Below are 26,453 nucleotides of genomic sequence, written 5' to 3'. Positions count from 1 at the left end.
CTTAATATTTAAGGCTGTGCCTCCTGTGAGACTGTGGACTCCATGAGAGTTGGTGATAATATCTTGTCTACTTTTTGCATCCTTTACGTGCACCTCAAAGTGCAATCTATGGACCAACAGCAGAGACATCAACACGGAGCTTGTCAGAAATGTAGAATGTCAGACCCTGCTCCAGATTTACTGAAAACAGTATATGCTTTTTAATAAGATCTCCAGATGCTTTGTGTGCATATTTAAAATTGAGCAATATTGCTCTTCAGCATTATTGACATACTACATGTGAAATAGTAATGAAGATAATAAAGTATGTGAGGTAAATAATTATTATTTATGAAATCCTCTTTACTTCCATTTTTCCGCCTCCTCAACATTTTCTAGTAACATCCCAATCCTAGAAGAATGGAAACTACTGAAGACATATGAAGTTGGCAGAATCCACTTGAGCAACTCAAAAAAGGAAATCATGTGTTCTCATTTTTCATCACCCTCCTATGAGTGAGAATATGCGGTATTTCTAAACACTGGGGTCTATAGGGGGGAAAAGGGGAGGGCCAGCGGTGGCGGGGAGGTGGGGAGGGATAGCCTGGGGAAAAATGACAAATGTGGGTGAAGGGGAGAAAGGAAGCAAAACACACTGCCATGTGTGTACCTATGCAACTGTCTTGCACGTTCTGCACATGTACCCCAAACCTAAAATGCAATAAAAAAAAAGGAAATCAAAAAGAAAATCAAAATAAGTGGTCATCTAGTGAGGAGGGCTGGAGGAAGAGAGTCATTGTTTGCTAAGTTCATGTTCCTTATGATTACCATGAGCTTCAAGGAGCATAGGCTTCTAAGCCACAGCTGAATTTCCCTCACTGCTCCATCTTGGTCTCAACCAGTTCATTCACTTTTATCTGTTTCATCTATTAAATTTTCTGTTCAAGCTTTATTTACACAAAATAATCACAATAAAATATATACATGCCTTAGTTCATTTGTGCTGCTACCACAAAATACAAAATACCTGAGATTGAGTAGTTTATAAAGCACAGAAATTTAATTTTCATAGTTCCGGAGGCAGAGAAGTTGAAGATCAAGGTGCCAGCAGGTTGGGATGTCTGCATCTTCCAAAAAGAAGGAACACTGGATCCTCATATGGCAGAGAACAGAAGGGCAAGAAAAATGGATGCAGCATGAGACCTCTTTTGTGAGGGCCTTAATATCATTCAGGAAGGGAAGAGCTCTTATCAACTCTTAAAGACCTCTTAAAGACCCCACTTCTTAAAACTATCACATTGACTGTTAAGTTTCAACTCCTGAATTTTGGAGGAGTTGAAACATTCAAACCATGGCAATACACAAAAAATAAGGCAGAATAACCCCCACTTCAAGCCCCAAAAGCCAAATTTAAAAGCTTCTTTGCTAGGTCATGCATTATAATATCACAAGTTAATAAATGTGTTTTACCTATAGTATATCAATTGATATGTTAAAATTTTAATTAAAGAATATTAAGAATGTCTTTAACAATAGAAGTTTGTCAGTGATTCTTTCTCTGTTTCTTGAGTTTCTTGTATAGGATGCTGGCTATTTTGTTTACCCACAGGGTTTATTCTGGTGGTGATTATGATTGTATAGATGCAATCTTCTGTTTCAAGGAGTTATTTTAGTTGAGTTAAGTTCTATTCAATATTCATGGATTGCATGCTCTATGTCAAGCACTGTAGTAGGAGCTGGGCAAAATGAGTATGACACATTCTGTGTCTTCCAGGAACTTGTGGGCTGCTGAGCCAGAAAGTCACTAAACAGAGCATGTTGAAATAATTTAAGTGTTTTGATAGAGGGATATTCAGAGTTCTGTGGGTCTTAGGAGATGGGCATTGTATAACTGGATGGGAGTAAGGAAAGCCTCACTCGGCAGGTGAATCTTAGATTTTGTTTTGAATGAGCAATGGGAGTTAAGTAAATAAACGAATGCTGCAGAGACATTCTAAGTAGAAGTTACAGTGAGAGTAAAAATGCTGACGGTGTGAAACAGCATAGTCTGTTCTAGGAACTTTGCCAAGATGCAAATTATAACGTAGGAAAGGCATATGATGAGGCCAAAGAGAAAAGCTAGAGCCCCAGTGTGAAAGCCTCTGGAAAATATTTACCAAACTCACCATATTTAAATTATTTATAGGTACGTGACACCATAAATTCTGCATTCGAAAAAAAATTAATTGGCTCAAAAGAATATTGTATGAATTTTCAACCTTATTGTAAAAGTATTTTCTGTTTTTCATTAGGATGTGTTTATGTTTCTCAGTAGGGAAATGGCTTATGAAATTACGCCACTTCATAGCATAGTGAGTGAATCATAAATGCACTGGGAAAAAAAAGAAAACCTGTTATCCAATAAGAGTATCTACATCAGTGCTGCATTTTTTGGTAGACATTAGAAGTAGTACTTAACAGTTTGCATGAATCATTTTGGCTTAGATGGACATGACCGTAACAGTGTAGAGTGGTGAGTGGACCTGTGGAAAAGAAATAAACATTGAGCTTAGCTTTTGTAAAAACCACCACTGATGCACTGCGATGTCTGGAAATTTTACAGCACAGATATCAAAGAGAGGCATATTATTATTAATTATTATACATGATAAGAGGAAAAAATAAAATACTTGTGAATCCCCTGTATATCTTCTACTTTCTTTTTGGCAAAGGAAATTATTTACACTAAAATCAAACTCCATGAGGGTTAATATACGCTGTTTCTCCTTCTGTTTAATTCAAACACTTAAATACATAGTGAGCACTCAAGAATTATTTACTAAATGAATAATGCATCAGCTGAGTTTTCTCTTAGCAATGTTTCATTTGGCAGATTCTACCATTCATAAAAATACTAAAACTGTGGAGAATAATGCCTTGGGAGCATGGAGATAAGTAGCATCTTCTAAAGTTGGTCTTCTGTTGTTCAGAGAACTCATTCTGTTAAGCAAAGCAACGGGGTGGTGTATAAAATTTGAATTGGAAATATAACGTATTATGGAAGATTCTAAAATTCTCAGTGATCTTTTGAAAAAATTTAAAATAGATTAATACATGCTTATTGACAAATTCCAAGCAACTACAGAGACATGGTAACAAACCCATGTGGCACTAGCATGCTACAAGAATAGACCTAGGTCAGTGAAATCAAATAGCAAACCCAGATTAGAACTATGTATACCTGCTACCAGAGACAAATTAACAGTGGAGGTAACAAGACCTAGACTTCATCATTTCCTTACACTGGGTGGCACTCTCCTAAGATATTCGCATTGTTATGTGTTTTTTAAAATTTGCAAGAGTAAGATATTTTTGCTTCATTAAGTTAAGACACTAGCTCTTGCCACTTTGACTTCTCCTTCACTGCACTTCCCTTTTGTCTCATGGTATTAGAGTGGGCGTGGACAGTTTTGGAATACGGCTGAGAGAAAGTTGAGTTGGGAGTGCCATTGTAACTGAAATTTGGAAAATGTACAAAGGAGATGATGATACAAGTTAGAGAAGAAAAATTCAAAAAGGTAACAATCGTGTGTCATAGCATCTAAATAATTGGTAATCAGAGGACCTAAAATAGATCAGACTTCTCTTTCATAATTATTACCTCCAGTCAGTTGGATAATGGCAATGTTGACAGGAATGTGGAGGTTTAGAGATCCTCATGTCCTGGTGGGAGTTTAGCCTGAGTGTATTCATTTTGGAGATGGCGATTCCAAAGTGCAGCAACTGCACTTTGCTGGAGGTGTGATTAAAGCACTCAGGAGAACAGGGAAGAGCGAAACAGAATAACTGGCCCGTCTAGGAGTGATACATTTGCTTCTTTCCTGCTCCTGGTTCAAGAGCAGCAAGAGCAGTACTACTGCAGTCACAGTGACAGGGGGACTTTCAGTTTCCCCTGGAAACTCCACCTCAGCGAATCGCATAGCCACAGTTTCTGGGAATGTTCAGCCAGGAGGTGGGGCAGATGTGCTGCTGGCCCAAGCTGGAGGCTCCACTTGATGAAGAGTGGGGAGTTGAGGGCTTACAGGGAGGAGATACTGGTGACTATGGCAGGCTGGAAGGGTGAGTACACTCTTCAGGCTCTTGGTTTCTTCAGTCTGAGGACAGCAGGGGCAGAACTGCTGCTGTGGCAGTGGCAGAGGGAGCCCTTCTTCAGCAAACACAGAGCCCCCAGCAGTGTGATTGCTCAGCTGGGGGTGGGACAACTCTTCTCACCCTGTCTGGTGAAGAGTTGGGGGGTGGGTGCTCACAGGAAAGAGAGACTGAGCTCTTCTCTGTATGGTGGCTGCAGCATGCTGAGGCACCAGCGTAGCAACTTTGTTCCTTCCCCAGCCTGAGGGAAGTAAGATTGGTACCACTGCAGCAGCAATGACAGAGAGGCTGTGGTTTGTCCCTGGGAATTCTTCCTCTGATAAATGACTGAAGTGGTCAGGTGGGGTCAGTGTGGCTATTCTGAGGGCTCCGTTGGAAATGCATTGACTAGTGATGAGATGCAGAGGTTGGGACCCAGGGGAAAAACAGTGTGGCTGCTTCTCCATAAGGCTGGTGCTCTGTGCCAGTCCCCAACCACCTGGGGCAACAGGAGTGAAGGCTGCAGAGTGACAGAAATGGTGGTGCCCCTCTCCCTCTAGGAGTTCCATCCCAGGGAAGTGCAGAGCTGCTCCCAGTGAAGAACTACGATGAGGCTGAAGTGGCCTCTGTCCTAGGCCAGAGGGTCTTACCCTGTATGGTGCATTGGATACAAGGCCTGCAGCACATCACTGCTCAGCCCCTTTGAATTTGACCCCTTTCCTAGGGGTGTGCAAGAGAATCTGGCCTCTCTTATTGCTGGAGCTGCAGCCGCTGGTGCTGAGGTGCCCAGGCATCCAAGGCTTCTAAGATTCTCCATATGCCTGAGTGGCAGCTCTGCCCAGATTCCACATAGCTCTTTGTGTCAGTCTGGAGGGCTTAGTTAAGGATTCATAGGGAATCTCCTGAGCTCAGGGATGCAAAGGTCTGTGGAAGAAGTATGGGTTCCCAGGTACTCTCACTCACTCACCACTTCCCCATGGTAGAGGGCCTTTGGCCCTCCTCCAACACCATGGATTACAATTTGACATGAATTTGGGTGGGGGCACAAATCGAAACAATATTGCTAATGAATCCAATGTTCTATCTAGTTAAGGAGATTTCGAGGAAGAAATGCCACCTTGCTTCACAGGAGTAGATTAAAAAGAAACAGTTCCCTTATTAAGCACAATGTAGATAGAATATAAAGAATTAAAGACTTACTGGTTTTGAAGTTAAACTTTTTCATTCCTAGCTTTCCCACATGGCAGAAAGAATGTACTTTCTTGTTTCCAAAGTAGAAAGGTTATCAGGACAGATATCAAATTCAGACAACTGACAAAAAATCATAAAGATAAAATCAAGTGTAGATCCATTCTTAAGAGAAATAAGACATATTTCTACTTCAAAAACCTTGGATTCTATTGTAGATTCTGGTGAAGAAGACAGACAAGCAAATGTATATATAATTCAGTGTGATAAAGGTCCTAGTGAATAGGCTCAAGTTGTTATGTTAGAGATGTTCCCTGAAAGGACGTTTATGCACAGCTGGCCCCTAATGTGGAAAGAGCTGAGAAACCAAAGAATGAGGCAGACAGACTCATTTGTTGGCAAAGCGTGGCTTATTGGGGAACTTACAAATACAAGAATGGTCTTGAGTGTTTTTATGATGGAATTAAAAAATATATACAAGGGAAGAGAGAAATTTATAATAACCCTCATGTATTATCACTCATCTTAAAAATAATTGAACTATGGCTAATTTTGTTTTAGTTATGACTCCCCCTCTCCCAAGTACATTATTTTAAAGCAAATCCCAGACATAAATAATATTATCTATAAATACTGTAATGGTATCTAATTGATAGGGTCTTTTTGATTAATAATCACAATACCTTTATCACAGATGCTCACACATACACTAAGTCCTTAATACTGATGCTTTTCCTTTTAAATAAGCTAGGTCAATGTCGCTGAATACTTGCTGGGAAGTAGATAGGCTCTAGATTACTTCAGATTATCGAAGAAAGAGAATTATTCAGTCTCTGAGGTTCTTGGTTGAAATTCCCTTTTTTCTTGAAAAATTATACTAACTTCATTTTTTATGGGTATTTATTAATAGAGTAGAAAAAAATTTGTCCTTAATGTCCCAACAAAGTACAAAAACATAATAAATTGTACAAAAACGTAATCACTATGGGCTCTTGATTTTGTTCCTGAGTTAAGCAATAAAAAGTATTGGGAGTATTGGGGGGAGTTTCCTAATTTCCTTCATTTGTCTAATTATGCCTAGAGGGGCCTGGCTACTGATTTCAGGCCATCCCTCTATACTCTGTCCTTAGTGTTAAATGTTCTCATCCAATACTATCTTGCAGTTCTGGGCTGTTATGGGTAGATGAAGCCCTCTTGTCTTTAGGGACAAAAACTCAGTGTTGTTATTAACACTAGCATTGTAAATAACAGGAGATGAAGAGAAAGGCTAAACAGAACCAGACGTGTTGTCATAGTGTTGGGACTTCCATTTAACTATTAATTTATAATCAAATTGTCTTGGACTTGAAGTAGTAGTTATAGGGCTTAAAGCGTCAATTTAGTCAAACCCAGATTACATGTGCGAAGACTTGGAGACTTGAGCTTGTCATGTTTTGAGATTTGCAAGGGTTGATGAGACAGGTGCTGGGGAAGTTAGTAGGCACCAAATTATAAGCAAATAACTTAGAAGTTATTGAAGTATTTTTAGTAATAGATTGCTGTGATCAGATTTATGTTGGTGTGGGCTATGTAGGAGGGGCATAAAAGCCTATAGGAGAGTGTGATATCAATACAAGGTAGAAATAATTAGTGCATCAACTAAAGTCGTGTTGATGAGGACCATGGCTGTGGCCAACTTGAGACAGTGTTTTCAGATCAAATCCACAGTACTGGGATCCTGTAAGCTGAAAAGTTGAGAAGAAGGAGTTAGGGATTGTTCCCGTGTTTGTGCCTTGGCTGTCTTGGAGAATGGTGGTGTGGAAATTTCCAGCTACAGTGTTTCTTGGCTGCTGTAAATACTGGATTACTAGTCAGAGACCGCTGCTACTCTAAACCCCATTTGTATTACAATAGTTGTATCTTTGAGGCTAGGGCTTTAGCCAGAGAATTAACTGGGGGATGGGTCAGGCAGTTGATATTGGAGCAAAGTGTTTATTTATTCAATGCATTTTCCTCTCCCCAGCAAAATAATCCCCATGTTCTCATGTTCAGTTTAAATTCTTCATAGTCCCTATTGCTTAATTTTTAGTTATTCTCACTTTAAAACAAGAGTCTATTTGGTCTTCCCAAATTCTGGAGTCGACTTGACCATCTATAATCTTATAGATTGTAATTTAACAAATGAAAACACAGTTTGATTTGAGGGCTATTGCAAGTTGAAACTAATACTTTTCTAATTTAGGTAGAGCTTTGCTTACTAGGCTTCCCCTATATCCTCATATTCATCATTTATTAAAATGTTTAAAATGCTCTTTATCACTCCTGGAAAATAACTTTAGCTCTTGAGCTGTTTTTCTCCTGGCTAAACCAGAAACAACAGCAGCATATTTAATAATAGATGGCTCTGAGAGCCAGGATCTCAACAGGCTTTCTAAGTGAGCTCTTTGCTTTCCCTGGGAGGATTGGCATCCATTTTACACAGTGGCAAACAGATGTGGGAACAGGATCTTTTGTTCTTTTCAGAATCATTTACCAGCTTTAATTGACTGGAGGATTTTTTTTTCTATGAGTGATTTCTTCCCTATTTAATACATACTTGTTTGTCTTATTGCAAAAGTTAGTCACCTGGCATAGCCAGAAGCAAAGTAATACAATGGCTACAGTTATTCTCTAAAAAAGAGAGACACATTTTCTTCTCGTATCTTTATCATCTAATCCTTTTTTCTCTTCTTCAAGTAATGCAGCAGAATGAGTCATATACCTGGGGCAAATCTACTGAGTATAAAACATGCAAAATCCAAAATATAATTGTGGGTGATTTTTCTGGCATTGGAACAAATATTTAATAACATTTTAATATACTATGTTGTACTCAGAAGTTAGTTTTATGTAATTTACTGTAATACATAACTTACTGGGCTCTGGCACTGATGGTTGATATACTTTTCTATCAGTTACTTGATTAGAATGCATTATTCATAGTTTTTTCTGATGAATGACCTAATTATTATGCTAATTATAATAATCTAAGTCTTCAATATTTTCTAAAGCATCTTTCCTGATGGGGTTATTAAAATACGTGTATAATTATGGTTTTATAAAAATTCAGAAACATGATTTGACAGACATTTTTATTTATACTTACACTTTCAAGACCATTCAATATAAAATATCTTCTGCCTTGAATTCAATTAATTTCTTAAATATTACTTTCCTTTCCTAATATAAAGCTGTGAATCAGTGTAATAGGTAAAATGGCAACCAACTTCATCAGTAGTACTAAGGAGCAGAAGAGAATTTTATACCCACTCTTGCTTTTGAAAACTTTGGCTTCAACAAGAAAAATTTCCTCCATGATGTGGGAATTCTTTTAAAGTCAAAAGGAGTAATATTTATTATTATATTGCCAAATTTTAATTATTAATGGAAAAAGCAACTGCACTGGTGGTTACTATTAACTATTCATACTTGAGCCATCTTTTCTCTACTTTCCTATCTATTTTGTTTAAGGCATTTGGCCAAAACTATTACATTTGTATGTGTCTCATTTCACAGCAAACTTAGTATTTGAAGATACTGGGATATTGTATTGATTTCAGTAGAGAGAATTACATTTTAGCTAACTCTCTAGGACATCTAAAGCTTGAACATCAGACACACAAGGTAATAGAAAGTGATATTTTGATGTCTGGTCTTAGACAAACCAATTTGATAGCTCATGGCTGGGTCTATTTAACGAAGAACAAGTTGGGGTTAAAATACAAATTATGCTCAATTTTGATGCAGCCTAGGTGTTCAAAGGATTTTTTTGGAGAGTTGAACATAGTAACTCATGGCTTTCATGAACTATTAAGGTGATTCTGAAGAAATGGGATAACCCCTTTTTTGGTCACATCTCCTTTCATCTCTGAGCACATAGGTATAGATGATGAAAAGGAACATTATTTAATTATTTAACTGCTTGTACTCTGTGTAATGTTTTCTCTTATTATTTAACTCCTATTTTTTCTGTAAAATTTTTAAACCATTGACTTCTATTTCAAACTCTGGAAACCAAAAATTATGTCCTCCAAAACATAGCAAGTGGAAGACATTTGAAGGCTTCCTGGTCTTACTTGTTACTGTTCTCTTCTTCCTAGTCCTTTTTGAAATCTTGGCCCATTTATGATATGAGGAAAACTTATGTGCTGTGGTCTGATAAAAAAGTCTTCATCTCTATCTTTATGGAGCAGCTGTAATTTGATACATATTGAACAGGCAACTCCTCAAACCCGTGAAAGAAGTTGGCAGCTTCTATACAGAGATATTGGTTTTCAGATTGCAGAGTCAGAGTGTCATTTGAAATATTAGTTAGAAGAAAAACCACCATTAATAGTTTGTGTTTTACTTGTTTTAAATAAAATTTTTGAGGTTATGTGGGATAAAAATAAAGAAAAATTCGGCCAGTCGTGGTGGCTCACACCTGTAATCCCAGCACTTTGGGAGGCTGAGGTGGGCAGATTGCTTGAGCTCAAGAGTTCAAAACCACCCTGGACAACACGGTAAAACCCCATCTCTACTAAAATACAAAAATATTGGCTGGGAGTGGCAGTGTGTGCCTGTAGTCACAGCTACTCAGGAGGCTGAGGCAGGATAATTGCTTGAACCTGGAGGCGGAGGTTGCAGTGAGCTGAGATCGCACCACTGCACTCCAACCTGGGCAACAGTGAGATTCTGTCTCAAAAAAAAGAAAGAAAATCTGGATTATTTCCTGTGTATCTCCAGCATCTGGTGAGCCATGTTCAGATTTCCTTTGCAGTCCACAGAGAAAAAACACTGCCAAGCTAAAATTTTAAACTGAAAAAAAGGTCCTGAACTTTATTAAAGTCTTTTTTGCATTATTTAAATAATAACATGGTCTTTTCCCCTTTACTAATAAGAAAAATGGCATTCATGGATTTCATGATGTATAACAATTTTTGCATTTCTAGTATTAACCTCATTTGAGCATGAAGCAGTTTTGAAAAAATGAACTGTTGGGTTCAGTTAGCTAGCTTTATAACCTTCGGTAGGTCATATAACACTTCTCTGCCTAAATTTCTTATCAGTTAAATGGAGATAATAGTGAAAGAGTTGTTTTGAATTATATATGGTCAGAGCATAGGTGAGTGCTTGATACATGATAAAACCTATCTTTTATTTGTATAACATTTCTTGCAATTAGCTAAATGGGCTTCTATTTATTTTTTTTCTTATGTGTTATGTGATTTTGATAGCAAAGTTTTTTCTAGCCTTCAAAGTGAGCTGAACATTTTTGGACTTTTTCAAAGCAAACACATTTAAACAAGCTGAGTGCTTACCAATTTGGTCCTAGATTTTGTTTTTTTTTTTTTCTCTTTTAAAGACAAGAGCAAATATTACTGTACTAGTTTTTCAGGGCTACTGTCACAGATTACCATAATCTGAGTGGCTTTCAAAACAGATATTTATTCTTTCACAGGGTTAGAGGCTGGAAGCCTAAAATCAAGGTGCTAACAGAGCCATGATTCTTCTAGAGGCAAGGGAAAAATTCTTCCTTTCCTCTCTCTTAGCTTTTGGTGGTTGCTGAAAATCCTTGGCATTCTTTGGGTTTCAGATGCATCACCCCAATTTCTGCCTCTAGACAGGGCCATTTTTACTGTGTGCTTGTGTCTTTATGTGTCCTCTCATCTCTTACAGGGACAATAGTCATATTAGATTAGGGGCCCACTGTAGTTCAGTATTTTATTTTAACTTAAGTAATTATATCTACGAAAACTCTATAGTGTTTCCAAATAAGGTCATATTCTGAGGTTCTGAGAATTTTTGAGGATATTATTCAGCTTAGTGAAAGTACCAGAATATATCAAATATATCAACCTGTTTTTTGTATTTCTGGAAGCAGTTTATCCTGAGATAATGTTCTTGATCTTAGCTATTCTTTTTTTATCCTCTTTTTAAAATTAAAAAAAAAATTTTTTTTAAATAGACTCAGGATCTTGCTATGTTGCCCAGGCTGGTCTCAAACTCCTGGACTCAAGCAATCCTCCCCTACACCGAGCCTCCCTAAGTCCTGAGATTCCAGGCGTGAGCACCACAGCCAGCCAGTCTTAGCCATTCTAATAGACATGTGGTGATATCTTGTTTTATTTGCATTTCCCTGGTAATGCATGATTTGGGGAAACTTTTCATATGCTTATTTGACATTGTCAACAGTATATCTTGTTTGGTGAGTCTGTTAAGGTTTTTGCCCATTTTAAAATTCAGGTTGTTTTTTATTCTTATTGTTGAGTTTTAAAAGTTCTTTGTGTATTTTGGGTAATAGTCTTTTATCACATTTTTTTTTTTGCAAATATTTCCTCACACTCTGTGGCTTGTCATTTTATTCTCTTGACAGTGTCTTTTGCAGAGCAGAAAATGTTAATTTCTGTGAGGTTCATCTTATCAATTCTTTTTTTTCATGAATCATGCCTTTGGTGTTATACATAAAAAGTCATCACCCAACTCTAGGTCATCTAGATTTTCTCCTGTGTTATCTTTTAGGAGTCATATAGTGTATTAGTCTGTTTTTGTACTGCTAGAAAAATACCTGAGACTGGGAAATTTCATAAGAAAAGAGGTTTTATTGGCTTATAGTTCTGTAGGCTGTACAGAAAGCATGGCAGTGTTGGCTCCCTGGGAGGCCTCAGGAAACTTACAATCTTGGTGGAAGGAGAAGGTGAAGTAGGCATGTCTTGCATGATTGGAGCAGGAGAAAGAGAGAGAAGGGAGAGGTGATACTTTTAAACATGTTTAAACAACCAGATCTTGTGAGCACTTACTATCATAAGAGCAGCACCAACAGCATTATAGTGCTAAACCATTCATGAAGGACCACCCTCATGATCCAGTCACTTGCCACCAGGCCCCACCTTCAGCATCAGGGATTACATTTTAATATGAAATTTGGGCAGGAACACACATCCCAAACATATCATTCTACCCCTGACTGCTCCCAAATCTGATATCCTTCCCACACTGCAAAATCCAATTATGCCTTCTCAACAGTCCCACAAAGTCTTAACACATTCCAGTGTTAATTGAAATGTCCAAAGTCCAGAGTCTCATATGAGATGAGGCAAGTCCTTTCTGCCTATGAGCCTGTCAAATCAAAATAAGTTAGTTGCTCTCAAGATTCAATGGGGATACAGACATTGGGTAAATACTCCTATTTCAAAAGGAAAAAAAATGGCCAAAGAAAGGGGCTACACATCCCATACAAGTCTGAAACTCAGCAGGGAAGCCATTAAATCTTAAAGCTCCAAAATCTCTTTTGACTCCATGTAGTGCATCAAGAGCACGCTCATGCAAGGGGTGGGCTAACAATGCCTTGGGAATCCCTGTCCCTGTGGCTTTGCAGAGTTCAGTACCTGTGGCTGCTATCAACAGCTGGCATTGAGTGCCTGTGGCTTTTCCAGGTGTAGGGTGCAAGCTGTTATTGGATCTGCTATTTTGGGGTCTGGAGGATTGTGGCCCTATTCTCAAGGATCCACTAGGCAGTGCCCCAGTGGGAACTCTGTGTGGGGACTCCAACTCCACATCTCCCCTTTGTACTCCCCTAGTAGAGGTTTTCCATGAGCACTCCACCCCTGTAGCAGGTTTCTGCCTGGACATCCAGCCTTTTCCATACATCCTCTAAAATCTAGGTGGAGTCTCTCAACTTTCAACTCTTGCACTCTGTACACCTGCAAGCATAACACTACATGGAAGCTGCCAAGGCTTGTGGCTGACACTCTCTGAATCAGCAGCACAAGTTGTACCTGGACCCCTTTGAGCCATGGCTGGAGGTGAAGTGGCTAGGATTCAGGGAGCAGTGTCCCAAGGCTGGACAGGGCATTAGAGCCCTGGACCTGGCCCGTGAAACCCATTTTTCCCATCACAGGCCTCTGAGCCTGTGATGGGCGGGGCTACCACAAAGGTCTCTGATATGTCTTGGAGGCCTTTCTCCCATTGTCTTGGCTATCAGCATTTGCCTCACTTTTAGTTGAGAGCCCACGCTGCACATGGCCAGGCTGTGAAATTTCCAAACTTCTATGCTTTACTTCCCTTTTAAATATAAATTTCAGTTTCAGGTCATTTCTGTGCTCATGCATATGAGCATAGGTTGTTAGAAGCAGCCAGGTGACCCCTTGAGTGCTTTGGTGCATAGCAATTTATTCCACCTGAAACCCTAAATCATCATTCTCAAGTTTAAAGTTACACAGATCTTTAGGGCAGGGGCATACAATGCAGCCAACTCTTTGCTAATGCATAAGAAAAGTGACCTTCGTTCCAATTCCAAGTCAGTTCCTTATCTCCATCTGTGACCTCCTCACCCTCAACTTCACTGTTCTTATCACTATCAGCATTTTGGTCATAACTGTTCAACAATTCACTAGGAAGTTCCAAACTTTCCCTCATCTTCCTGTCTTTTTTTGAGCCCTCCAAACTGTTTCAACCTATGCTCATTACTCAGTTCCAAAGCTGCTTCCACATTTTCAGGTATCTTTATAGTAATACCCCACTTTTGGTGCCAACTTTATGATTAGTCTGTTCTCACACTACTGTAAAGAAATATCTGGGCTGGCGCGGTGGCTCAAGCCTGTAATCCCAGCACTTTGGGAGGCCGAGGTGGGTGGATCACGAGGTCAAGAGGTCGAGACCATCCTGGTCAACATGGTGAAACCCCGTCTCTACTAAAAATACAAAAAATTAGCTGGGCATGGTGGCGCGTGCCTGTAATCCCAGCTACTCAGGAGGCTGAGGCAGGAGAATTGCCTGAACCCAGGAGGCGGAGGTTGCGGTGAGCGGAGATCACGTCATTGCACTCCAGCCTGGGTAACAAGAGTGAAACTCCGCCTCAAAAAAAAAAAAAAGAAATATCTGAGACTGGATAATTTAATAATAAGAGAAGATTAATTGGCTTACAGTTCTGCAGGCTGTATAGGAAGCATGGAGGCATCAGATTCTAGGGAGTCCTCGGGAGTCTTACAGTCATGGTGGAAGGTGAAGCAAAAGGAGGAACATCTTACATGGCTGGAGCAGGAAAAAGGTGGGGAGATGTTATGTACATTCACTCACTATTACAAAAGCAGCACTGGGAAAATGGTGCTAAAGGATTCATGAAAGACCACGCCCATGATCCTGTCATCTCCCACCAGGCCCTACCTCTAGCACTGGAGATTATGTTTCAGTGTAAGTTTTGGGTGGGGACACAAATCCAAACCATATCATGTAGTTTAGCATTTTACATTTAAGTCTGATCTCTTTTGAGTTAATTTTTGTGAAGGGCATAAAATCTGTATCTAGATTTTTTTCATGTGGATGTCTAGTTGTTACAGTACTAGTTGTTCTGTGGGGGATAAAAGCATCATATATTTTCTCCATCATAACTTTTATCGAATTGTAGACAGATAAGCAAAACAATGTTTCTTCAAATGCTTAAACAAATTTTAGTGTAGTCAGTTGACTATATGGATGGGGGTCTACTTCTGGGCTCTCTACTCTGTTCCATTGATTTATTTGTCTCTTCTTTTGCTAATACCACACTGTTTTGATTAGTATAGCTTTATAGTAAGACTCGAAGCCTTGTATAGTATCTGTTCTCCAAATTTGTTCTTCAAGATCGTGCAGGCTATTCTAAGTCTTTGACCTCTCCATATATACCTTAGAATCAGTTGTCAATATCCACAAAATAACTTGTTATTATTTTTTATCAAGATTTCATTGAATCTACAGATCAAATTGGGAATAACTGGTATCTTAACACTATTGAGTCTTCCTATTCATGAACATGCAATGTCTCTGCATTTTTTAAGGTCTTTGATTTCTTTTATCAGAGTTTTGGTATGCTGATTTTTGCTTTCAGTATTATGTTTGGGAAGTCAGATGTCAGTCTGAATCTTATATTTTGTAAGAGAGCCACCTTTTCTTTCATTAATTTCATTATTGTATCATAATATATCTTTGATAGTCTTCATTTTAATTATAATGTACTCAGGTGGGATTTTTTTCTTATTTCTCCTGTTTGGTAATTGTCTTTGCCCATTCAGGGTGCTATAACAAAGATATCACCACCTCCTAATGCCATTGCATTGAGAATTAGATTTCAACATGTGATTTTTTTTTGGAGGGGGGACAGAAATATTTAGTCAATAACAGTAACCTATGAGCTTATGAACTTTTCAATCTGAGTTCTTTTCTTTCTTTAATTCTGACAAATTTATTCTTATTATTTCTTCAAATGTTTATAAGTATGTGTTTTTCTCTACTTCTGGAAACTTTATTATCTACATGTTACCATCATAAATATACACACAAACACACATGATGCAGACATAAGTATACACACATGTTTAATCTTATATCCTTTTTTGCTGCCTTCTGAGAGAGTTCACACATTATTCTTTATAGTTCAATATTTAATTCTTCAACTTATTTATCCTGGTGATCAATTTACTTACTGTGCTGTTTATTTTAGCTATTATATTTTAAGGTCCATTATTTCTACTTGGTTCTTCATTATAATTTCTACTTACTGTTCCATGTTACTGATATCTTCCCTATCTTCTTTGGCTTATTTAAAATTCTTGGCCGATTTTTTTCAACATTTATTCTTCAGAGAAAGAATTTATGTAGTTCATTTTGTTGTTTTTCTTCAGCAATGGTAATTTCTCAGGTATCTGTTTTTCCTTGCCTGTTTGTTTTTGTTTCTTGACTCATGGGCTCATATTTCCTTGGGTCTGGTAATATGTATGAGGAAGGGACAAATCCCAAGACTTAATCCATGCTCATCTTAGCAAGTTTAAAGAAAGGGAAAGATCTTACCTCCAGATACCAACAAAATACTGCTGATATCATTGCCACTTGCTATCATTCCATCAAGGAACTCGGAGTTTACTTTTAAATTAATAAAGAGAAGCAGCTCAGCAATAAACAGTATCTTTAAATTGTAAACTACCAGTTTAAGGGCTTAAGGGAAAAGGGGTTGGAGAAGTCAGTTTCCTGGTTTGGCCAGGTAGCTCACACATTTTCATTACTTTTCACCTTAGCAGGGTGACCTAAACTTACATTGCCAGTTTGGATCGTGAAATGCCAGGAGATGATTATCCTAGGCTAACGTGGGATAGAAGCAAGAGCCAATCTAGAAGGTTTTCATATCCTGCTGCTGTTCGTTTTGGCTTTTGTTGGTCCCCGGCTGCAATCAGTTATCTACTTCTCATACCTACTCCAGTTAAAGAAAGCTTTTGGTTCCTTAGGGATTTCCTGTATCTATGTGTTTCACGTGTGTGCCGGTTCCTGTAATCTATAATCCCCTATTGCTTCTGCACTCCTCTAGGGCTGGGTCAAGGTACCCAGTAGCCCAGACTATTTTGCCATCTGTCTGGAGCTAGGAAACCATGGCCTGCTTTCTACTTGGTACTGTGTTGATTTGGCTTAGTAATGATGGCATACTCTGGGAGCATTAAACTCAGAGAGAAACTTTCCATATTTGGCATATTCCCAGTGCTGTGACAAAGGACACAGTCACAGCTGATTATTCTGCTAGGCTTTGACTGAGGGCTTTGTTATTAACTAGCCTCAAATGAAATTTTAAAAGAAAAGAATATTTTTCACATTGGCATTTAAGAAATTGGGCTACAGGAAACAGTATATACTTGTCTTTTCACTTGACAGAGAACACAAAGTACTTTGAATTGTTCATGGCTCCCTTAATACATTTCAGCAAAAAAGCTGATATTTTAAATTTATTGACAATCTTAGGACAAAAAATTACTAAATTCTTCAGCTCAACTCAAATGTATCCAAATGTAGCTTGCCATTAATTATAATACTAGCTATATAAGTAGACTGTAAAGCAGTCAGTCATTGAAGTAAATTAAAACATTCTCCTGAAGTTCTTTCTTCCTGTTATACTTCATTTAGACCTGATGTGTATGCATAAAATATTGGTCATCTGGCCACTAGCAGTTACCAGATGAAACCAATATGTTATGTCACTGAGAGTGCTAGACCTTTATTTGAGGTATGTATGAAAGTGTAAAGCAAGATGTGTGATGCATTTGCATTTCACCTTGGCCTACAACCCTCTCAAGTATAAATATCAGAGTTTTTCCTTTCTTCTGCTTTTTTTTTTGAGACGGAGTTTCGCTGTTGTTATCCAGACTGGAGTGCAATGGCACGATCTCTGCTCACTGCAACCTCCGCCTTCTGGGTTCAAGCAATTCTCCTGCCTCAGCCTCCTGAGTAGCTGGGACTACAGGCACATGCCACCATGCCCAGCTAATTCTTGTATTTTTAGAAGAGATGGGGTTTCACCTTGTTGACCAGGATGGTCTCGATCTCTTGACCTCATGATCCACCCGCCTCAGCCTCCCAAAGTGCTGGGATTATAGGCATGAGCCACCATGCCCGGCCGAGTTTTTCCTTTCATATAATCTGTGTTCCTGTGGGTGTCAGGGAGTCTCTTTCCTATTTTGAGGACTTTATGATTTTCCTGGATCATTGCAAAAAGGAATGTGTCCACCCAACACAGTTCATATTAGGTTGAGAAAATTCTCAGTTACAGATGAACATCACATGTGTTGCATGCATACCATTGTTAAATGACTATTTTAATCAGTGAACACCGTCACCAGATGGTAACAAGAACAGCTTTGCATAACTTTTTAACAAAGGTGACATGAAGATATTCTCTTAAATGTACTGGCTTAATAGCTCTACAAATGTTTATTGAACATCTGCCACATGCGAGGGATTTTTTTCTAGACTTATAGGACCACAGTGGACAAAATAAAGTTCTGCTGTCTTTGTTTACAAGGAGACTGAAAGTAAGCAAAGTCTGAAATAGTAAGTTCTAAACCGTAACAAAACTGGGTGAGGTGATGGAGAGTGACTGGGAAGGTACTTTAGCTTGGGTGGTTAACGATGCCTTGTTGTGAGGATGGCATATAAGTTGATACCAGAATAATATACAAAGATCTAGAAACACTGTATGCCAGGTGGAGGGAAGAGAAAGTCCAAAGTGCCAGAGTCATGTATTTTTAAGAAGAGAAATAAGTGTGGACTAAATAAGGTGATTGAAAGGGAGAATAGTATGAAATAAGATTCATAGTATGAGAATAGTACGAGAATAGTATGAAGTAAGTAGGTAGAAGCCAATTCATTGAGGGCTTGTGGGCCCAGACAAGGAGCCTGAATATTATTTTAATGGTAATGAAAGCACATCCAATTGAATTGCAATCCTGCCATCTATCCCTTTAAAATATATATGAAATGAGACTATTTCTCACCATCAAACCAATACTCTCATTTCTCAAACCCTGGTCCTGTGATTATTACTCTTTCTGCTGGATCATTTTTAGCATTCTGTTTTTTAACTTTTATTTTAAGTTCAGGAGTATATGTGCAGGTTTGTTACATAGGTAAACTTGAGTTATGGGGGTTTGTTGTAAAGATTATTTCATTCTCAGGTCTTAAGCCTAGTATCCACTAAGTTATTTTTCCTGATTCTGTCCCTTCTCCTAGCTTCTACCCTCCCAATATGCCCCAGTGTGTATTGTCCCCCTCTAGGTGTTCATGTGTTCTCATCATTTAGCTCCCACTTTAAGGGAGAACATGCCATATTTGGTTTTCTTTTCTTGTGATAATTTGCTAAGGATAATGGTCTCCAGCTCCATCCATGTCCCTGAAAGGAACATAATATCTTTCTTTTTTATGACTGCATAGTATTCCATGGTGTATGTGTACCACATTTTCTTTCTTCAGTCTATCATCGGTGGGCATTAGGTTGTTCCATGTCTTTGCTATTGTGAAGAGAGCTGTAATAAACATATGTGTACATGTCTTTATAAATGAATGAGATTGTAATGAGATTGCTGGGTTGAATGGCATTTTTGTCTTTAAACTTTGAGGAATTACCACATTGCCTTCCACAATGGTTGAACTAATTTACACTCCCACCAACTATGTATAAGCATTCCCCTTTTCTTTGCAACCTGGTCATCATCTGTTATTTTTTGACGTTTTTATAATAGCCATTCTGACTGGTATGAGATGGTATTTCATTGTGGTTTTTATTTACATTTCTCTAATGATCAGTAATGTTGGTTTTTTTTTTTCATATGATTGTTGACTGTATGTATGTCTTCTTTGAAAAGTGTCTGCTCATGTCCTTTGCCCACTTATTATTGGGGTTGTTTTTTTCCTTTTTTAAATTTGTGTAAGTTCCTTATAGATGCTGGATATTAGACCTTTGTTGGATGCATAGTTTGCAAAAATGTTCTCTCATTCTGTAGGTTGTCTGTTCAGTCTGTTGATAGTTTCTTTTGCTGTATAGAAGCTCTTTAGTTTAATTAGATTTCATTTGTCAATTTTGCTTTTGTTTCCATTGCTTTTGGTGTCTTCATCATAAAATCTTTGCCTGTGCCTATGTCCTAAATGGTATTGCCTGGGTTATCTTCAAGGGTTTTTTATAGTTTTGGGATTTACATTTTAGTCTTTAATCTACCTTGAGTTAATTTTTGTATATGGTGTAAGGAAGGGGTCCAGTTTTAATCTTCTGCATATGGCTAGCCAGTTATCCCATTTATTGAATAGGGAATTCAATTTTTGGTTGGTAGGCTATTTATTTGGTGGTATTGGCTTTGGGTGGGGTGCTGGGCAGGTTTCAGTGCCTACTATGTACCCTGCAAGCAGTTGTGGCCTCTTAGGTTGTGGGAGGATCCCCTGTTCTCTGTGCAGTGTTAGTGCTAGCATGGGTCATTGGCAGGGAGGGCTTGCTGGCTCTCTGCTCACCAAGACTATGTTTGCAGTGGTAGTCAGTGGCGGATCTGGGGGCATACTGCACTCTATGTGCTGGTGGGTTGAGTAGAACAAAACCTACCCATGCAAACAATCATCAACAAAGTGATGTGGGAGTTGCTATGGGGTCAGAGGAAGCTGCAGTATGGGGAGGGAACACATGGGCTAGTACATGGCCATAGGGGCTGCCTTGCTTGAGCTCACTACTGGTCAGGCATATCTAGCTGGCACAGAAGCTATGGTGTGGGCTCCCCAGGGCACCCAAGATTGCCCTGATGCAGGCGCGGCCAGGCCAGGGCCCCAGGAGAGGCCAGAAGACCAAGGAGTGTGCAGGTCTAACCAGCCCTGTCTGATGTGCAAGACTGCCCTGCAGATATCAGGTATGACAGTTCATCTAGGCCTAAAGTCTCTCATGGGAGCAAGTCAAGCCTAGGAGCATTGGTTGTCCCTGGCAGTGCTCCACTACAAGATGCTCCAGCATCAAACCCTCTTTCTGGACTCCATATTAGGTTGTGTCCTGCTCTATCACTTCTCTAAAAGCTCTGTCTGCCCCCTAAAGTGTCTGTGGTGGTTGAGGCCTCCCCTTCCAATGGGTTTCCAGAAGGCCATGGTGAGAGCAGGTTGCTCCTTACCAGTTCAACTCACCTGTTCTTCTGGAGCTGTTGTGGTTCAAAAATGAGTGATGTGCAGTAGCCCATGCAGGCTTCCCAGCTTTCTTCCCCTTCAGCCTAGCTTCTGTGTCTTACCTCCATCCACTTTCAGTGCATTCCCTCTGAAGATCTGTGGAGTCTGGGGCCCTACTATTCTTTTTGTTTTTTCTTTTTTTTTGAGACAAAGTCTTACTCTATCGCCCAGGCTGGAGTGCAGTGTTGAGATCTCAGCTCACTGCAACCTCTGCCTCCAGGGTTCAAGCCGATTCTCCTGCTTTAGCCTCCTGAGTAGCTGTGATTACAGGTGTGTGCCACTGCACCTGGCTGATTTTTGTATTTTTAGTAGAGATGGGGTTTCGCCATATTGGCCTGGCTAGTCTCAAATTCCTGACCTCAGGTAATCCACCCACCTCGGCTTCCCAAAGTACTGCGATTATAGGCATGAGCCACCATGCCTGTCCCCCTAGTATTCTCTTAATAAAAGTAATGATAGGATTAAATTGAATTTTTAAAAAAGAACTCTGACCACTGTGTGCAGAATAGATTGAAGAGAGGCAAGTGTTAAAATGGAAAAATCAGCTTGAATGTTATTTAATGGTTCAGGTGAAAGATAACATTGATTTGGACTAAAGTGGAAGTAGTGGAGAAGGTGAAAAGCAGACCATGTGGAGTATGTTTTGGAGGAGTAGTTGACAAAAATGATGTTAAATTGCATATGGGAAATGGGTAAAAAAAAGAAATAAAAATGGTTTATCAGTTTTGAAATGAGTAAATAGACGAATGGGGGCACCATTTATTGAGGTGAGAAAGACTGGAGTAAGAATAGGTTTGAGAAGGAAGCAAAGTTTTGTTTTGAGATGCATACTCAGCATTCAGGTGGCATTGTCAAGTAAGCACTTGGATATATAAATCTGGTGGGCTCCATTGAGTTGACAATACGTATATAGATGTATATATATATATATTACTATATATATTTTTAATAATATATATGTAATTAAATTTAAATAGCTACATGTGCCTAGTAGCCACCATTATATATATATAATTTAAATCCATTTGAATGCATTATTATACAACATTATATAGGGAGAGGCTTTAGATGAGTTAGAGAAGATGACCTGGGATTCAGCACCTAGAGATTGAGCAGAGGAGGTGAATCTTACAAAAGAAACTGAGAAGGTGAGGTAAGAGAATACTCAAAGAGTGTTATGATCCAGATTCTAAGAGAGGGAAGGGCTTTAAGAAGGGAATAGTCAACTATAAGGATAATTAATCCTGCATATTCCCATAAGTGAAAACCCAGAAGTAACCATTTGACTTAGCAAGGCGGAGCATATTGTTGACTTTGATAGAAGTTAGTGGAGGAGAGGAGGAAAGGTCAAAAAGAGGTGTTTGCAACTGTGGAGAAATCTAGTGAGGGGTTTGCTATAAAGAGAACTTAAGTTTAGGTGAGAATTTGTTTCTTTGTCTGTTTTGCTTTTTTGGTTTTTTTTCTACTTTTAAAGGAAGGGTATACAAAGCGCATGGTTGAGAATGACCCAGCAGTAAAAGTAGTAATTACAAGAGCAGGGTCTTTGAGGTAAAAGGAAATAGGGATGAGATTTAGTAGATGTGATCTTTGCCTTGGTGGGAAGAGGTTGTTCACTGTAACAAAAGAAGGTAGGGTGGATACAGATGCAGATACAGGCAGATTTGTTGGAAAATTAGTGGAATCTTCCTCTGGTGGTCTCTACATTTTCAATAAAATATGAGGCAAGCTGAGAATGAGGAAAGGGAAAATATGCTGGAGGTTGAAAAAGAGGAGAGACATAGAATAACCATTTTAGAAAGTGAGGAAGTAAATGTACTAAAAAATATAATAGGATTCTCAGGCAGTATTGAGTACCCATTTGAAATCTGTAATAGTGGGCCCATTCAATATGGCAAGCATTACCATTAGACCCAGAGAAGAGCAGTTGGTTGAGCCCAACCTTTTAGAGAGCGCTGTTCTGGCCCTTTCTGACTATGACCCCTAATGAGACAAAGAATCTACGAGCTTGAGGGGACATAGCCACCAGGAGCTCTTATCCTCTCCTCCTCTATGTAGAGTATGTTTTGTATACTTGTACAAATGACCCTTATCCTGTTTCCCAGGTCCATGCTGGATACTTTTCTGAGTCCTTCCTCCTTTGGGTGGGCTGCCCTGCAGGTGTCTGCACTCTGAGGCTCTATCTTGCAGGGATATGATGGAACTTGCACATATAGGCTGGGCTGTCCATGTATGTATGGAAGGCCCCTCCCAGTGTCACATGCAAGTAAGATGGGAAAGGTCTGGGCTGTGATTTGAGGGCTGGAGACTTGTTTTCTGGATACCATCACATGTTAGTCAGTGTGAAACTCAAAGGAGTATGAGAATTCTGTTTGTCCTTGGACTTCCAGGTAATTAAGAACATATTTGTCAATGTGGGCAGATAGAGCATGACTATATTTAACAATTTGTTAGCTTGAGATACACATTTTCAATATTTAGACATGTGGTATTTACTTCCTCTTGCCCCAGACTCCAGAATGTTTGGGGTGCACCTGAACATGACCAGAGATACATAGCAGTGCTGTCCAACAGTAATCCCTAGCCACATGTGGCTATTGAGGTTTTGAAACGTAGTTAGTGAGACTGAGGAAATGAACTCTTAATTTTATTTAATTTTAATTAAATTTAAATAGCTACATGTGTCTAATAGCCACTGTTTTGGACATGTAGATCTGTGGTTTTGTCTCTTTTCCCAAGAAGCTTTCTAGTGCTAGAGACCAATTGGGTTCAGTTCTATTACAATAGTGACTCTGTTGCCCTCTGCATGGTCTCACCAGGGCTTAACAGGTCTCAGAACCCACTGGCCTCTACCAGGCTCACACCTTGTACCATTCCACCTTGCTGTCCTCTCTCAGTCTGGAAGAACTCTTTCAGTCTCCCCAGGGCTTCGATAATTTGAATTCCTGCTCTATTCCATGCGTTGTTTTGGCATAAACAAACCACTAGTTACTGCTTCCACTAGAATCTTCCCTTTTAAAGCTTAAGATATATGTCATTTTTTTGGTTCTCAACAAGATAACATTCTTTGCAAATCAATGACTTTGACCTTCAAAGCTATTGCTTCTGATGAGGACATCAAGGGCTTATTTTGTAAACTTAAAAAGAAAACCCTGAAAATTCATAATTCTCTTTTTGATTTTCTGTTATAAAAATTCTAACTCCCCAAGGTTGTACGAATTCTTCATTATCTCTACAAAGGTTCATGTACCATGTGCTTTCTGAAAAGTATAAAATTTAATATTTCATGACAAAGTATTTAAAAGGGAATGTGATAAAACTATTTGTGTGCTTGTACCAATGATGATACTCTAAAGATGCCCATCACTGTGGTAGGAGAGTCAAAGAGAGGTAACTTAGAATAGAGATGGGAAAATATGGATGAAATTGGATATACCCCTTGTGAACCTCTACTTACAGCGGGCCCAGGAGTGCATGCTCCTCTCCCATGCTGGAGTATAGGGAAGCCAGTGAACTCACTCACAATGATATGAGACAGACAAAGCCATGAAGGAAGTAAGTGAAGATTGCTTTAATCTCTCCATTCTTTTTTGAATTGCTCAGATCACATGTCCCTCATTCCCAAAACTGCTCTCATTTCCCTGCTCCTTAACCTCAAAGCACTTATAGTATATTTGAGAAGACAGGTACTAAACAATGAATATGTATATAAAAATATAATTAGAAATTGCCCAAGAGCCATAAATTAATAGAAAAGAGTGCTACTGGGGAGAATCATGGAGCTGTAGAGGAGAGGCTGAATGTGAAGAGATGTTTATTTAGTGTATGAAAATTGAGTAGGGATTGGACAGACAGAGAAAGAGGCAGAGAATTCTAGGGCAAGATCCTGAGGAAGCAAAGGGGCTAGTGTGTTAAGGAAGAGAAAAAGGGACAATTTGTTTCAGGGAGACCGAGTGGTGACAGAGGGATGTGAGAGGCAAGGTTGGAGAGGAGGACAGGGCTTAGGAATGATTAGAAGCTGGGCTATTATTCCAGGCACAGTAGAGAAACCACCGAAGGGTGACAGGGTTCCAACGGGATAAAATTTACACTTTACAAGGATTACTCTGGCTGTTGTGCAGAAAATAGGATAAGAGGGTAGGAGGCAACAGTGAAGGTGGTAAGAGCCCACTTAGGGCACCACTGACAGAATAAAGCCAGAGAAAGTCATGTGCTAAACCAGAGTACTGACAATGGAGACTGAGAAAACTCGACAAATTCACAATATATTTTAGGGCAGTCTTTCAACCTTGGCTCTTGTATTAGTTCATTTTCACATTGCTAATAAAGATGTATTTCGCTATACATATTCCATAGTCCATTACCAAGACTGGGTAATTTGCAAAGAAAAAGAGGTTTAATGAACTCACAGTTCCATATGGCTGGAGAGGCCTCACAATCATGGCAGAAGGCAAAAGGTGCATCTTACATTGCAGCAGGCAAAAGACAGAATGAGAACCAAGTGAAAGGGGTTTCCCCTCATAAAACCATCAGATGAAATGAGACTTACTCAGTACCACAAGAACAGTATGGGGGCAATCGCCCTCATGATTCAATTATCTTCCACTGGGTACCTACCACAACATATGGAAATTATGGGAGCTGCAGTTCAAGATGAGATTTGGGTGGGGACACAACCAAACCATATCAGCCCTGTTGAAATTTTGGGCCAGATTATTTTTTGTTGTGGGGCTTGTTCTGTTCATTGTAGAATATGTAACAACATCCCTGACTCCTTCTGCCAGTAGCACTCCCCAGCCCAACCCCCAATGCCCTCCATCAGTTTGTAAAACCCAGAATGTCTCTAGACACGGCCAGATATCTCTTGCATAGTAAAATTGCCCTCAAATTGAGAGCCAACATATTAAGGGGACAATTCACAGATACAAACAACAGATTAAATGTGGAAGGATAAGGATATGGAAGGTGTCATGAATCACATTCATTTGATCAAGGGAGTAGATGGATGTGATGATAGAAATGCAATGACTTGAGGAGGAGAATATTTGGGACATGTGTAAAAATATTAGAAGTTTGTTTTAGATGTAGTTAATCTAAATGCCTAGAAGACTTCAAGAAGATGGTCGCTTATTGTACCAAGAGATCTTGGCTGGAAATATGAAAAGCCATGGAATTTGGATGTGATCACTGATTGAAATGATGTAAATGAGAACAGAAGAGTTTTGGGGACTGAACACAGAAAAAACCTATTATTTCCAAAACCAGGAGAACATGTCATGAAAAGGGGGAAAAAACCCAGCATGTTTTTCAAGAAGAGGATAGTAAACTAAATTGAAGATGACTCAAAGTTCTAGTTATGAGGATTGAAAATCAGTTGGAATTGGCAAAAAGGGAGGTAACTGTAAAACTTAGCTGGTGGCTAGAGAATTTTAAAGGGGCTGAAATCTTAATGGGGTGGATTGGAATGAGAATGAAAGTTGGAAGACTCCATGTGTAGACGATTATTTCAAGAATTTTTTTTAACCAAGGCGGGAGGAAGGAAGCAATTAATTAAAAGGAGGGGTGGCATCAGGGGGACTTTTGTAAAAACATGATAGTAAAACCATGATTAAATATTGCTAGAAAATGATCCAGTAAATAATAAGAGAAGCTGAAAATAGAGGAAAGAGGGTAATAGATTCACCAAAGTTCTCTGATAGGTT

The 26,453-nt window shown here is 39.1% G+C and overlaps 1 long non-coding RNA gene across 2 annotated transcripts in view; it reads left to right on the top strand.

Moving 5' to 3' along the window:
* Positions 1–26,453, top strand: part of LOC128931626 (uncharacterized) — a 173,068-nt gene that overhangs the window by 122,745 nt on the left and 23,870 nt on the right. For both annotated transcript variants that reach the window (XR_008480252.2, XR_008480251.2), the window contains exon 4: positions 379–495. This is a non-coding gene — a long non-coding RNA (uncharacterized LOC128931626). The remainder of the gene's footprint in view (positions 1–378; positions 496–26,453) is intronic.

This window comes from Callithrix jacchus, chromosome 3, assembly GCF_049354715.1.
Source record: "Callithrix jacchus isolate 240 chromosome 3, calJac240_pri, whole genome shotgun sequence".
Classification (NCBI taxonomy): Eukaryota; Metazoa; Chordata; class Mammalia; order Primates; family Cebidae; genus Callithrix; species Callithrix jacchus.
This window is presented reverse-complemented; position numbering and strand designations above follow the sequence as displayed.